We start from the raw sequence: 16,160 nt of genomic DNA on the forward strand, positions 1-16,160 counted from the left end.
CCCACAGTCATGATTGCTGTTCCACCAAAGCCGATGTCAAAAATAAAATCTGGGGATCCTTAATACCTAAGGGAAGGCTTGGTACAGATAAAGGTAAGATGAAGGTTCTCTTATAAACAATGCAAGCTGGGCAGAAGCTTCATAAATAGTAGACAGAGCCTGGTTTTTTGTTTGTTTCTCTTGAAATCAGCTAGCTTGATGTTCCAGTATTGCTTTAACCACCTCTTGGTGTCTCAGCTAAGAAGGCCTGTCTCAGTTCCGCCTGAAAATCCACCACAGGTACTTGTTGCTGCTGAGAACGCCTTGGGTACAAATGACACTCTTGATTGCTCAGTGAGGCTGTCCTTCTACGTTTGACTTGGACTTCCACTTCTGGCACGTGCTGTTCTGTAGTTCGTCTCAGGTGTAAGCGATCTCTGCTGAACTATACCTGTACCATCTCCGTTACAAGCAAAATCAGAATACTCCAGTGCCCCGTAGATACCTGCTGTACCCTCCCCCACCAACTTCACCTCGGCATTCCCCCCTACCAGAACTACTCCGCGGTCATCCTGGCATAAACCCCCAAACTGCACCAGGGTCCCCTCAGACAACCGCCCAAACTATGTGGCATTGAATTCCTTCCCTAAAACCACGGTAGTCCCCTCAGTATATCCACTTCCATCCGCGCTACAGTAACCTCGCCCTATCCCGTAGGCTAAATCACTCGGTACTATGGACCAGCGCGGCATGGTCACCTCCGCATACCATCACTCTGGTTTATCATTTTAGAAACCAACTAAAATCCTTAGAAGAGTGTAAATAAACAGCAAGCCTAGGGTGGGTGGGCAAGCCACAGCCCACCTGCCTCTAGGTGGAAATGGGACTTTTCTGGTTCCCTCCCTCTCCCCGCCTCCCCACCCCGAAGAAATCAGTCTTGTAATTTAGTCAAAAATCTGCTCACTGAGCTGGAGTTGTGGCTCAGTGTTAGAGCACTTGCCTGACTTGCGTGAGGCCCTGGGTTCAATCCTCAGAGTCACCAAATAAATAAATAAATAAATAGTTCACTGGCAGCTAAAAAATATTTTAAAAAAAAATCTGCTCACTGGATACAATTTTAAAATACCTATCAAATAAATAAGCAGGAACTTCGTTTTCCCACAGAAGGCAGAAAATGAGCTCAACTATTTTTCTTCCTAAAATGCCTAATTTTTAACACTATAAAACAAGTCCTTAGTTTCAGGGTGCTTACCCAGTCTCTGGAAAGTTGAACCCTTCCTGAAAGCAATAAATTTGTTGCCAGAGAACTAAACAACCACTTATACAATGTTTGGTTTAGAAATCAAACCCTGTCAAGGTTCATTCCACATCCCACAAGTGCTTCACCTCCAAATGTGATCGGGAGGTTGTCAGGGATCCTTACGCTGCTATCACAACCCACTACGGTGAGTCTTGACTACTTGAACAGTTAACACTGGTACACACAGTGTGCCTGCAGCACAAGCCTCACAATGGACACAGCCTGGGCACAATCAAGTTTAAAGGAAAAAAAAAAGAATACATATAGACGTTTACAGAGGGGTTTCCGGACAGGTGACTTGAGTGAGGTTAGAACCCGGACAGAGGGCTGAGAGTGCCAGAGTTACTTCACTTCTGTTTTTTGGATCCCATTGCCCTCTTTATCAAAGGTAAATTTTCAGCATACATTTAAGCAAATAATAAATTGGGAGAGGATGACAGTAGACTGTGTGTGAGTGTGTATGTGTGTGTGTGTGGGGGGGGGGTTTACAATGTGTAATTTTGAAAGCAAGTGTGCTAAAATAAAATGCAAAGAACAAGAGACTCCAAGAACAAGCTTCCAGCCAAGACTGCTCCTTATTGTATGCACGCACAGATATGTAACAACAAATCCCACTGTCAGGCACAATTATAATGCACCAATTTTCAAAAAGACTGTGCTCCTCAACCTGGCCGTGAGCTAGAGGCCCACTCAATTCCATTGCCACAGGCAATCAAGAATATCATCAGTCATTTCACAAAGTGAAAGGAGGACATTACCATGAAAGGAGGACATTATCATGAAAGCATTTTGTAAAATCCAGCCTGGTACACCTTCAAGGGGGAGGTGGGGAGATCACAAATCCCCCCACAATGCTAGCCATAAACATGGTGCTAGGTGCTTGTAGGCCAGCACACATCCCTGGCTCTAAGCTCCCTACATGCCCTCCAAGCTCTGGGACCTGGAGCAGTACACTTGGTAAGGCTCAGCTGCCTCCTGTCAGTTGGGGCTCGAATTCCCTGCACTATTAGAAAGGGGAGGAAAAAATAAAGAGCTATTGCCCTGAGCCCCACTCTACTCCCACCACAGAAGGAGTGTTGATAAAGGTTTCTGTCATGAATACTGCAGCAGCCGGGTAAGGTCCACTCCCAAATAAGAAGGGTCTGTTTGCTCTCTCAGAAGAGCACTAACAACACATTGTGGAAAATATGTGTTCACACAAAAATTTGTACACAAATGACATTCTTGGAGGCATTATTTATAATATCAAAACAGTGGAAATAGCCCAAATGTTCATTAATTGATGACAGGGTAAACAAAATGTGAATTATCCACACAACAGATTATTAATCAATCACAAAAAAGAATGAAGTACTGGGGCTGGGGTTATGGCTCATTGGTAGAGCACTTCCTATCACATGTGAGGCACTGGGTTTGATCCTTAACATCACATAAAAACAAATAAGATAAAGGTATTATGCCCATCTATGACTAAGAAAAATGTTTTTAAAAAAGAATGAAGTACTAATACACTCTACAATATGGTTGGATTCTGACTTGTAAGTAAAAGAAGTCATATGCAAAAGGATAAACATAGCATGATTTGATGGATGTGAAATGTCCAGAAGAGACAAATCCAAACAGACTGAAAAGAGTGGTTGCCCAGAGCTGCAGACTTGGGAGCAAATGGGGAATGACTGATGGGTGTGGGCTTCCTTGTGTGGGACAGCTGAGCAACTCAGTGGGAAATCAGTGAAAACCACTAAGTAGAAATACGGTAGAGTGCTTGCCTCACATGTACACAGCCATGGATTCAATCCCTAGCACCAAAAAAGAAAACAACAACAAAAAACCAACACTGATTGCACACTTGATGTGAATTATATCTCAATGAATCTCTTTATGTGGTGCTGAGAATCAAACCCAGAGCCTCACACATGCTATGCAAGCGCTCTACCACTGAGCTACAACCCCAGCTCCTAAAGCCACTTTTTAAAAGAACGTATCATAGATGCTGTAGTCGGAAAGTAGGGATTCAACTCGGTGCTCTACCATTTACTTTGAGCAAGTTATTTAACTTCTCCTTCCCTCAGTTTCCTGGATCCGTAAAGCATAGGCAGTAATAAGGCCCCCCTTTTAGGGTTTTTATGAGAATTTAAACATATTAATGCATGCACAGAATTCGAGGTTGTGCCTGGCACAGAGTAAATGCTCAATCAATTTTGGCCTTTATCAATATCATAATTATTAGACTTGTTTTACAGAAAAGAGACTTAAGCCAGAGAGGTAAAGAAACTTGATGGAGATCAGACAAGTAAAAGGAAGCTGGGGACACATTCTTTCCTTGAATTTGCCTCTTCTACTACACACCTACAGTGCCCTTTGAAATCCAATGGTGACAGGTCAGTGGCCTTCAAACCAAAAAATACCATGGTTGTTGGTGCTTATGGACAAGAGCAGCCATGGATTCAATCACTCTGACGACTCAGAACTTCTTAACCAGCTTGATGGCTATTTCTAAGCAGCCAGCCTGGGTCCAATAACCCAGCTCAGTAATTCTTATGCAGTGGCTTAGTAAGGAAAGGGTACAGGGAGTCAGGCCAGATTTTATTTCTGGCTGTTTCAATAGCCAGTTTTAGGTACACAGTCCCAAGTTCCCCAATTGATGGGCCTTTGTGAACATACATGTAAAACAAGAAGGCCTGAGACACATCATCACTTACTTTAACAACATGCCAGATGCTGTGCCAACTGTTTCATGGCTATTGCCTGCTAATCTTCTAAAATCCCTACAAGATTCCTCCCTTTTTTCACATATAAAGGCTTGGAGCTAGGGATGTAGCTCAGTGGTCAAACACAAACCTAGCACACACTTGGGTTGGACCCACAGCCCTAAAAATTAAAATTAGAATTAAAAAATGTGGGGTAGACCAATTGATTCAAATGTATGAATTTCGGGGCTGGGGATGTGGTTCAAGTGGTAGCGCGCTCGCCTGGCATGCGTGCGGTCCGGGTTCGAACCTCAGCACCACATACCAACAAAGATGTTGTGTCCGCCGAGAACTAAAAAATAAATATTAAAAATTCTCTCTCTCTCTCTCTCTCTCTCTCTCAAAAAAAAATGTATGAATTGCCAAGATCATTGTAATGGCATGTGTAGCTAATAAAAAAAAAGTTGAAATAAGGGAAAAAAACGTAGGGTAGAGAAAAAGGGGAGATAAGCACAGGGCAAGGCCCCCTAGTTCAAAAGGAACTGGTCTAATTTGGATTCCAATGGGTTTGACAGCAAGATGTGAGGCACATAAACACAATTAGCAGGTAATGACACTTAAGACCTCTATGTTCACAGTCCTGGCACACTAAGCTCTAGGTATAATTTAAATAGACCATTCTTATCTGTAATTATAAAGAAGCCATTAATAAAGCCAAAAACTAAGGTGCTAATTTGGCAACAAAGACAGAGCCCTGTTTACCCTGTGATTTTATAACTGACTCAGCCCATATTACACTAAAACATTATTTCACTTGGGGAGGGAGGGGCACATGTATACAAACCATCACCCAATAATTGGTACCAAGATAAAGAAAATTATACACTGCTTTGTCAAAAGGCAGGTCAGAAAACCAATTATTAGCAAGGTGTGGTGGTGATGTACGCCTGTAATCCCAGCAACTCTGGAGGCTGAGGCAGGAAGATGACAAGTTCAAAGCCAGCCTCAGCAACTTAGCAAGGCTCTAAGCAACTTAGCAAGACCTTGTCTCAAAATAAAAATAAAAAGGTCCAGGGGTGTGGCTCAGTGGTAAAGTGCCCAGGGGGTTCAATACCCAAAAGAAAAGAAAAACAATTATTAGAGTTGCTCGGTTGAATGCTGCAAGCATGTGACATACACAAAGTCAACTTTGACCTCCCAGACTTACAACTTCATCAGAAGATGCTCACACAGAAAAGAGACAGATGTTTCTGCTGTATCCCAGTGAGCCCAGTTAATCCCTCAAAGCCATTGAGACTAAGTACAGAGGCCTGAGCCCCAAAGACAGGCCTTTCCTTTTGGAACTGAGGAGGAAATGCTGGAACCCAAAGAAATTCCCCCTTAGGTACCACATCACCCACAGCCGGGAGCTTGTTAGACATGCAGAATCTCATGTTGAACTAGAGCCCATGTGAAGAATATGCACATTAATGTTTGAGAAGCACCCAGCTGGCAGTCCTCTCCCACAAAATTTCTGCCCCAACAATATCCTATAATGTGTCGTCCAACACACAAACCACATATGGCCACTGAGCATTTGACATGTGGCTACTGCAACTGAAGAATCAAATGTTTGACATCATTTAATTTTAATTAAATTTGTAAAGAGGCATATTTACAATATAACTTATTCGCCATAACCCTAGCAGTTATTTAAGCAGTTCTGAATTTTTAAAAAACATTTATTTATTTACTTTAGTTTTAGGTAGACACAATATCTTCATTTTATTTGTATGTGGTGCTGAGGATCAAACCCAATGCCTCACACATGCTAGGCGAGTGCTTTAACTCTGAGCACAACCATAGCCCAGTTCTGAATTTTTAAAATTATTTTTAGTTGTAGATGGACATAATTCCTTTATTTTATTTTATTTTATTTATTTTTACATGGCACTGAGAATCAAACCCAGTGCCTCCCATGTGCTAGGCAAGTGATCTACCACGGAGCCACAACCCCAGCCCAGCAATTCCTAATTTTTTGCTAATACAATGCAAACTATGCCACACACTGCTGACATATAGCGCATTTAGTTAAATTTGGATTAAAGAGTATAAACATTTCTTTACATCTTTTATACCCTTTATATCTTTTAAAATATATCCTGTTTTTTTTTTTAGGGGGAGGTGGGGTTACTGAGGATTGAGCCCAGGAGCACTTTACCACTGAGCTACAACCCAGCTCTATTTATTTTGAGACAGGGTCTTGCTAAGTTATTGATGCTGGCCTTGAACTTTCAATCATCCTGCCTAAGCCTCCTGAGTTGCTGGGGTTACAGACTATGTGCTACCACGCCCAGTAAGACATCCCTACTTTTAAAGAGAGGTTCTAGCAATTTAGTTCATGGCAGCCATAAGCCAAATGCGATGTGTTTCATGCTACTTTGAAAATGAAAAAAAGATTACTTATTTACAGAAACAGTACTTATTTTATACTTTAAGAATCCTTTGAGGGGCTGGGGTTTTGGTTCAGCGGTAGAGAGCTCGCCTAGCATGTGCGAGGCCCTGGATTTGATTCTTAGCACCACATAAAAATAAATAAAAACAAAGGTATTGTGTCTGATTACAACTAAAAGTAAATAAATAAATATTTAAAATTTTTAAATTAAAAAAAAGAATCCTTTGAATAATCTTAATTTTTTTGCTGCAAGAAAACAATAAAGATTGTAAACTTCTCATGCATGAATGTTAATAAAACTTAGCAAATGATGCTTTGAAAATACAAATTTAAACAATTTTAAGTAAGAGAAAATAATTTTAAACCATTGATCTAGCCAGGTGCACTAGTGCATGCCTATAATCCCAGCGGCTTGGGAGGCTGACACAGGAGAATCACAAATTTGAGGCCAGCCTCAGCAACTTAGCAAGGCCCTAAGCAACTTAGTAAGATGCTGTCTCAAACCAAACTATAAAAACTGGGGAGGCTGGGGGTGTAGCTCAGTGGTTAAGTGCCCTGGGGTTTAATCTCTGGTATCAAAATCAACAACAACTATTTGTCTATGGGTAAGATTAAAAGAGAGGCAGATTTCAACTGTATTTTTTAAATATTTAAACTATCATAAACTTAATGTGGTGTTTGTTCTGTGGGATGCACTGTACAAGAATGAGTCCCTACTAACACCCATTAGAAAATCAAGAGAGAAAAACAAAGAACCACGGGTCATTCTGGAACACAATCCAATAAAGGGAGAGGGCAGCAAAGACCAGAGACAGGAAGGGGAAAGGTGAGGTTTCCTGTTAACCTTCCCTATGGATGAAATGCGGGAGCCAGAGCCAAACTACTCAAAGTAACAAAACTGCAAGTCGACAAGGCTTGCTAATGATCATGACTCAAGAAAACACAGTAAATGAAATTGAAGCAAGTTATATAAAAAGTTAGGCTTCTCTTAATTTTTTCTTCTCATGACAAAACTTAAAGAAATAAAAAGTTCAGATGTTTGAAACAGCCTTGTTTAGAAAAAGACCTCATTCTCTGATCTAGTCTCATGCATGCCATTATTACATAAGCTGAGTTAAATTGATAGTCTGCATTATTTTCCAACACGGGAAATTTCAGATAGGGACATTTTTAAAAATTTTTGAATTACACAGTACTGAGCTCCTCTCAAAAACATCGTCTGTGCCCAGTAAGAAAAATCATGGACTGAAAGAGTACATGAAGCTGGGCAAGGTGGTGCACACGCCTGTAATCCCAGTGACTCGGGAGGCTGAGGCAAGACGAGGAGTGCAAGTTCAAAGCCAGCCTCAGCAACTTAATGAGACCCTGTTTCAAAATAAAAAAAGGGCTGTGGCAGAGAGATTGGGGAGGGGGAGCGAAGAAAAAAAAAAGAAGAGAGCCCATGATCTTAAAGCATGAAAAGGCTTTTCTCTCTTTAGGGGAATTTGTAGTAATCAGGAAATCAGCCGACTGATGGTTGTAACAAGTACAATCCACTAGGTGGTGCAGTGGTGCAGAAATTAAAAGGGAGAGATGGCACTTCCCCTCAAATTTAAAATTTCAAAATGTAATTTAGAAAAAAAGGAAAAATGGACTTTAATAACTACAATAAAAACCCTCCACTGTAGCTTTTACACTAGCCAAGGTAAATTTACAAATAGTGAGGAAAAAATAAAAGCTGAAAATTATACTTTTAAGTTTTTGTTATGAACATAAACACAAAATGCTCATTAACAAAACACAAACCTATACAATCAATCAACACCCTAGCAAGCTTCTGCTGTCCTTGGAATATTAGATGGTCCCAACTTAAGGATCTTTCAGCTTTAAAATAGGGAAAGTCTGAGCAAACCCTTGAGTTTCACTTGACTCTGGTCACCTTCTTTTGTCACTGATTTTATTTTTATTTATTTATTTATTTGTTTGTTTGTTTATTTATTTATTAATTATTTTAAAGAGAGAGAATTTTTTAATATTCATTTTTTAGTTTTTCAAGGACACTGATGCTGCCCTTTTGTGGACACACATCCTATGAGGAGCGATGTAGTTTTTGCTCCAGTTCCTTCCCTTTTCCTTGACTCTTCTCACCTCTTACACATCTTTGTTGGTATGTGGTGCTGAGGATCGAACTCGGGCCGCACCCATGCCAGGCAAGCACGCTACCACTTGAGCCACAACCCCAGCCCTTGTCACTGATTTTAGAAGCTGCTTATTTAGACCCCTTTAGCTTTCTCACAGACAGTACGGTACCTCTGAGGAATGCATGGTCAGTATGGTTTCATTTGTTTTGCAGGATTCTAGAAAGAGCCTGGTCTGGCTCAAACCAGATGAAGAAAGAGTACCCACCCTTCACTTGGGCCTGTACAGGTGTCTGATAGGTGACCTTTTGACATCAGAGGACCGAAATTACACCCTTGGGTCACACTGATGCTGCCCTTTTGTGGACACACATCCTATGAGGAGCCATGTAGTTTTTGCTCCAGTTCCTTCCCTTTTCCTTGACTCTCCTCACCTCTTCCACCCTTCAGGCACTCTTGCTTCTTTAACCCTCAACCCTATCACCAGGGAGGCAGATTTGAGGCTTCTCTCTTAACAACCGGTGCTTTGTGAATAAACTTTTCTTTTTTTGCAAAAATCATGGCTTCAGTGATTGGCACACTGTGTGGAAGGTACCATGATGCAAAAGCAACAAGCACTCACAGAAACCACACTTGTGATCTTTCCCCAGAGCATCAGTGTGTAGGATAGTAACTCCCAGTCAGCCAGGTGATCTCAAGGGTCCACAAGGGTACTCTACAACTCTACAGTATGTTGGGTTGCTAAGCTACAATGCTCAGGAAATTACACGCATTATGTGCATTTTTTTTTTTTGATTCAGGGTATTTTCAACTTAGAATGAGTTTATGCAGATGTGACCCCTGTCAGCTGAGGAACATCTGTAATAAAACATGGGCCCTACCTTCATAGAGCTCACAGGCCAATGGAGATCAGAGGTAAAATAAGGAGCAATCTAACCAGTGGGCAACTGTCAAACTAAAACTTCAATACAGGCTCAGAAGGGAAAGCACAGAACAATCTAAAATAAGAAGAACTGGCCTCATCAGGGAGATGGCGGATGTTTTCATACTTAGGGCCCCTGTGGAAGCAACGAATGTGGCCCCTGAGGTAAGACAGGCAAAGACCGCCCTAGCTGGGCAGATGTGATGCCCTAGTAGACTGAGATGGGACTGGATCTCAGGAAAGATCCTGGTCTCCATCTGTGAGCAAAATAAACTGGCACAAGAAGATTTGTTACTTTTATATTTCTGAGTCAGAATTCCCCATTCTGCTGAAAACCAGGGAAGAAACATGAGTCTAGGTTGACAGCAGGTTACTGGACACAAGAAGTAGGAAAAGTGCAAAGGGAGGCCCTGGCCTGGAATCACAAGGGCAGTGATGGCTTTCTCAAGGCCACTGAGGCCAACAGGCCTGTCCATGGGTTTAAGCACCAGCCAAGATCCCCTAGTTACTGTAGGGAAAGACTAATGTGAGCTACAATTGTTGCACCAAGTTCCAGAGTCCCTTGCACTATGCTATTGAGGAATGGATAAGAAAGTACATCAGACTATGCAAGAGAAACATCTACTAGCTATTCTGAGATACAGACGCACACACCTGAGTAAGACAAAGTACTGAGGGAATGAACTACACTATCAAGGGCCGCTCAGCTGAAGGAGGCCAACAACTACCAATACCCCTCCACTTAAAGAATAACTCAGGTAAAGACTTCTATATTCACCATGATGGATAGGGACAAAGGATAGACAACAATGGCACATCAAGCTTTCTCCAGCTGCTCATAGGAAAGTAGTTCTAGTCCAGAGTTTGACACTAACCACTGTCTGATCAAGCAGTTCTCTAGCCTGACATGGTGTCACACACCTGAAATCCCAGCAGCTCAGGAGGCTAAGGCAGGAGGATAGTGAGTTCAAAGCCAGCTTCAGAAAAAGCGAGGCATTAAGCAACTCAATGAGACCCTGTCTCTAAATAAAATACAAAAGAGGACTGGGGATGTGGCTCAGTGGTCAAGTGCCCCTGAATCCAATTCCTGCTACCAAAAAAAATAAATAAATAAAAATTCTCTGGGCATCCCAGTGACAATACCCATCTCACAGGATTCTTATGAGGATCGAGCAAGAATCTTACATGGAGCTTTTATAAACCGTTAGTACCACACAGATGAGCGTTGTTTCCACTATTTATATAAGCCTCGCTCTAAAGAGGACAATCAATAGTGACACAAGTTTAATATAAGATTTTAAAAACAGGTTGCCTACATTTAATGTTCACCTACCTACTACACAACGGGCTTTGAAAATAAAGACCCAATGACATGACAAAGCCCCTACCTTCAAATGAGGTTTGCTGTGGGATGTACAGAGAATCATGACAGTTCACAGGGCCGGGGTACCTGCCCAAGAGGTGTCAGCCCAAAGCCCTCCCCGATCTGCTGAGTGGGAGGAACATCACTAACTCCTCCTCTACTCTACATTAAGAGAACGAACCCACCCCAGTGCTTTATTATTACTCTGAAGTTTCCTCTGACAGGAAATAATAAAATGTTTAGAAATGAACAGCCAACAACTTAGAAATGCAACAAAGCTGACATCCAGAGAAACAAGAACATCCAAAACCTAATGATCATCAGGGGACATTTTAGTTTTAAGGCCCTTCCATATCCTAAAAACAAAATGTGCTTTGAGGCAGACTTTAGCCACACTTTCTAATACAGCCCTGAGGACTCTCCACTGCTCTCAAGGAGCCCCTGTTACCTGATCACTTTTCTGCCCCAAAACACATAAGCTGCAGCACTCAGGCCCAATGCCTCTCCACAGCCAAGAGGGGCCACAGACAGGAGTGTCCACACGCAACCAGCATCTCCCCTCAGCCAGCGTCCTGGCCCACTCTGCCCAGGTCGCCAAGGAGCAGGTGAGAAACCAGGCACCCTGCTGTTGAAAACTCGGCTGGGGGCCAGCCAACACCTCCTCAGGCACCAGAGGGTGAAGATTCTAGGCTGTGTGAGCCAAGGAGGAAAACTGAAGATAATTGTATACAGCAGTCCCTCTTAGCCCTCAGGAAAAACACTTCAAGACATCTTAGTGGATGCCTGAAACCACAGGTAGTATCAAACCCCTATATACACTAGGATTTTTCCTATATAGACACACCTATGATAATGTTTGATTTATAAATTAGGCATGGGAAGAGATAAAACACAATAACTAAAAAAAAAAAGAACAATTTCAACAAACTACAATAACAATTATAACAATATAATAAATGCTATTTAAAACTAATGAATTGTTTAAAACCAGAATTTTTCATTTAATATTTTTAGACTTTGGGCTGGGGATGTGGCTCAAGCGGTAGCAGCTCGCCTAGCGTGCGTGTGGCCCGGGTACGATCCTCAGCACCACATACCAACAAAGATGTTGTGTCCGCGGAGAACTAAGAAATAAATAAATAAATGTTAAAATTCTCTCTTTCTCTCTCTGCCCCCCTCTTTCTCTCACTCTCTCTTTAATATATATATATTTAGACTTCACTTGACAGGTAACTGAAACCACAGAAGGCAAAATGTGGATAAGGGAAACCTAACATAGGTTCTTATGTAGCCATTAAAATGTAACTATTTAGCTAAGTTTGGGGGCTTATGCCTGTAATCCCAGCAACAAAGGAATCTGAGGCAGGAGGACTGGAAGTCCAAGGCCAGGTTCAGCAAGACCGTACATAGCTCAGAATAAAAAATAAAAAGGACTGAGGTTGCAGCTCAGTGGTAAAGCACCTTTGGGTTCAATTCCCAGTACCCATCACCTCAAAAAAGGAACTATTTGAAAATATAAGAATGGTTCTTTAACTAATGAACAGGGGGAAAAGAAATAAACAACACAGTCTTCGGTAATTTGCCAAGCCCTAACCTGTGTTTATACAAAACCAGTAATGAAGGACAGACTGCAGGTGTCCATTCACCAAGACATGGCTCCTTATCTGCAAGGTGCTCATGGGGGCACTGAAAGAGACTTGCCCTTCTCCATTCCTGATTTCCTTTACCTCATTTCCATTTCTATCCTCAAGAACTATCACATCTATCCTTGGCATCCAGTCATTATTTGGGGATAATCCTGTTGTGTTTTCATTTGCCTGTTTGTCTTTGATTTAATTAATAAGAGAGAAAATCTTGGTACATAATCCAAAAGTCAGATCACCTCAAAGTGAACTACACTTGGTTTTGGTAGCAATGAGACTTCTCCTGTTACATTTTTACCTAAACTAAAATCTGAACATGTTCACAGCTCCTGATCTCATACTGAATGGGAAGCCAGACTGAGACCAAAATCTTACTTCTGGTAATCCTCAAAGTAGATAAATAACAACATTTGTTAGTAGTATCAACACAGGTATTAGGAAAGACACAGTGTATAAGAACTATGTCAAACACAGAACTAAAAGCATTGACTGAGCAACTATTCCAAGCCTAGCCTAGGAATGCAAACCACCAGATGTGCCCTTGGGAGTTCACAATCTACACCCCCATGTTAAAAGCCATGCCTCACCCAATACTAGGCAGAACTCAATCTGCAGGTTTAGACCCTCTCTGAAAACACCCTGCTCTTCTGAAAGTTTAAACATGTGCACTGAGGTTTTTATCTAACTGAGGGCATTTTTGCAGTTCATTCTTTCCAAGCATCCATTAGGATTAAGCTCTTTCCAATCAAAATATTTCTGCTGCTTATATTGTTCAAAGACAATGTAGCAGACTCCTCTGATGTCACCAATATATTCAAGTTGAAACAGATGAGACCAAGAGACAGAAATGACAGTAACCCAGTACTTGGGACCCTTTACTGCATAAATCATTATCCTAAATATGAAGCCCAAAGAGTAAGTCTGGTAATTGGGGTAATAGATAAGTGTGGGGGTTTTTTGTTTGCCTTGTTTTGGGGAGAGTTCAGTGCTGGGATACAATCCAGTCAGGTCACCATTTATATTTAATCATCCAATCGCTCTCAAATATGATTCAGAACAACAAATGCAATTGTTACTTAGGGCTTACTAGTAAGCCAAACACAATTTGCCTCTCATAGACATGTGTGTGCTGCTTTGCTCAGGTTCTATTAACAGGCAAGAAGGACTCTTCCAAGCAATGCACACTGACTACAGAGATTCTCACTGTAGTTAACAATAAGAAGCAAAAGTATGTTCTGGACAAAGTAAGCCGTGAACATGATATTTTGAAATTTAGCAACGCCCAAATCAATTTCTTTTACTTGTATTCTTTTTGTTTTTAGTTTATATTTTTGAATTTTCTAATTTGTTCTAATTAGTCATACATGACAGTAGAATGTATTTTGACACATTGCACACAAATGGAGCACAACTTCTCATTCCTCTGGCTGTACATGGTGCAGAGTAACACCAGTAATGTAATCATACATGTATATAGGGCAACAGTGTCTGTCTCCTTCTACCGTCAGTTTCTACATATATATTTTGAGATGGGGATCTCACTATGTTGCCCAGGCTGGGATCTCTTGGGCTCAAGGGATCCTTCTGCCTCAGCCTCCCCAAGACTGAGGCAAACACTAATATGCTCCCCACCTAATTTCATTTTTTTTAATGTTTATTTTTCAGTTTTCAGTGGACACAACATCTTCATTTTATATCTTTATGTGGTGCTGAGGATCGAACCCAGCGCGTTACCGCTTGAGCCACATCCCCAGCCCCCACCTAATTTCATTTTTAACCCAATACTGTTTCACCACATTTTTCAGGAGAAAGCCTACACAGAAATTTATCTTTAAAAAGTAGGAGATTAGGGGCTGAGGTTGTAGCTCAGCGGTAGATCAGTCGCCTAGCACCTGCGAGGCCCTGGGTTCAATCCTCAGCACCACATAGAAAGAAATAAATAAAATAAAGGTATTGTGTCCAACTACAACTAAAAAATAAATATTAAAAAAAAAGATAATGGTTTAAAAATAAGTGGGAGATTAACCAATTGCCAGCACTGGAGAAGTTCCAGGGACCCAGGAGAAGAAAGATGCAATATCAGCTGCCTTCCGTTAAGTCCCCAGCCAGAACTTTTTAATTTTTTTAATTTAAAGGTTATTATAAAAAATAAAGTTTGTACCGTACCTAAAATATATACAAAACAACATCCCAAGGCTTTCTCAAGCTGTAACATTACTAGCTAAAATATTTATAGACATCTGGGTCAGAAATATAGATATTATAGTTAGGGCTGGGAGTGTAGCTCAGTGGTAGAATACTTGCCTAGCAAGCACAGGGCCCTTGTCACACAAATATATATAACTGGCTGTTACGTACATACTTAAGACCAAAGATTTTTGCTGAGGAAGTGAATTAGGTCACTACCCAGAAGAAGCTCCCCTCCAGCTCTATTTTCTACTCGCCAAACACTGAAACTCTTTGTTCATTGTATCAGACACTGTAAACTGTTTGGACATCCATTGTTAGCCCTGGCAGACTCCAAGTCTGGAGAAAAAGAGATAAAAAAGGATTCTTGTCAATATATTTCTAGCACATTCAAAAATCTAAGCAAGCTCTGCAAATAACCACGAACCGCTAACCCAGTGGCTGAAATAAAATCTCTGGTCAGACATATCTTTGCACTTAGAAATCTGCCCTCCTTATCAATTCAAATTTCCCTACAAGAACTATTCAGAAGTAATTCTGTAGATGTCTAAAGTGTTACACGGCCAGATTCTCACTCCCTTTTAAAGAAGTTACAAATACAGGGTTAAAGTAGGTCAGAGTTATAGGTAAAATTATTTGAATGAGAAGATTCACTGATTTTTTTTTTTTTTTGCAATGTTGGGATTGCTGACTTTAAAGTAAAGTTCAGTTCTTTCCACATGTGACAGGACAATGCCAAAACTGATAAGATTTTTAAATGTCTTTAAAGCAATACATTATGGCTCATCCTTTGCAAAACAAACTCAAAATATTTAGGACAGACACTATTGATAAATGTCTCAGTAGACCAGAGCAATCTGTCAGCATGAGATCTGAGGCACAAACTAGGATAAGAACCTAATCTCTTTCCATTTCATTGGTCAAAGACAAAAGAAGTTAAAGATATGGGGAGTTATCAACCAGACTTACACACAATCTTTCATTTTATAAAAAAAAAAAAAAACTACCAAATTCGAATGACTTCAAAAAGAAAGAATTCATTAGGTTCCATAAAGTCATCCATCAAAGCAGTTCTTACAATTAAGTTGCCTTTCATTTTTATTTTTACATTCAATTGTAGGCTTGAAATTTGTGATTTCCTTTTTCTTCTCTCTCTCTCTCTCTCTCTCTCTCTCTCTCTCTCTCTCTTTTTTTCCTTTGGCAGTGCTGGCTGATCAAACCCAGGGCCTCCTGCAGGCTAAGCAAATGCTCTACCACAGAGACTGAACCCCAGCCCAAAAGCTGTAACTTCTCGAGCTTACTTCTATAGAAAAGTACTTAGATCACAGAGTGCAAATGCAGAAAGTGAGGCCCTTCCAAAGAAACACCGGACATGCAGGCAGCTCTGCCAGCTGCCACCTATACTACGACTGGTGATTACAACATCACAGGATGGATTCTGAGCATGCCTTGCAGAGGTCACTCTGGTGACTGCGGCAGCATTGTGTGCTTCAGAAATAATGATGAAAATAATACATTAAATTGA

The 16,160-nt window shown here is 41.0% G+C and overlaps 1 protein-coding gene and 1 pseudogene across 3 annotated transcripts in view; both read right to left on the reverse strand.

The window, feature by feature from the left end:
* Tjp2 (tight junction protein 2) overlaps window positions 1-16,160 on the reverse strand; it is a 145,813-nt gene that overhangs the window by 57,793 nt on the left and 71,860 nt on the right. The window lies entirely within an intron of this gene.
* On the reverse strand, window positions 2-731 carry LOC144254691 (SNRPN upstream reading frame protein pseudogene; annotated as a pseudogene).

This window comes from Urocitellus parryii, chromosome 4 (assembly GCF_045843805.1).
Source record: "Urocitellus parryii isolate mUroPar1 chromosome 4, mUroPar1.hap1, whole genome shotgun sequence".
In the NCBI taxonomy this organism is placed as follows: Eukaryota; Metazoa; Chordata; class Mammalia; order Rodentia; family Sciuridae; genus Urocitellus; species Urocitellus parryii.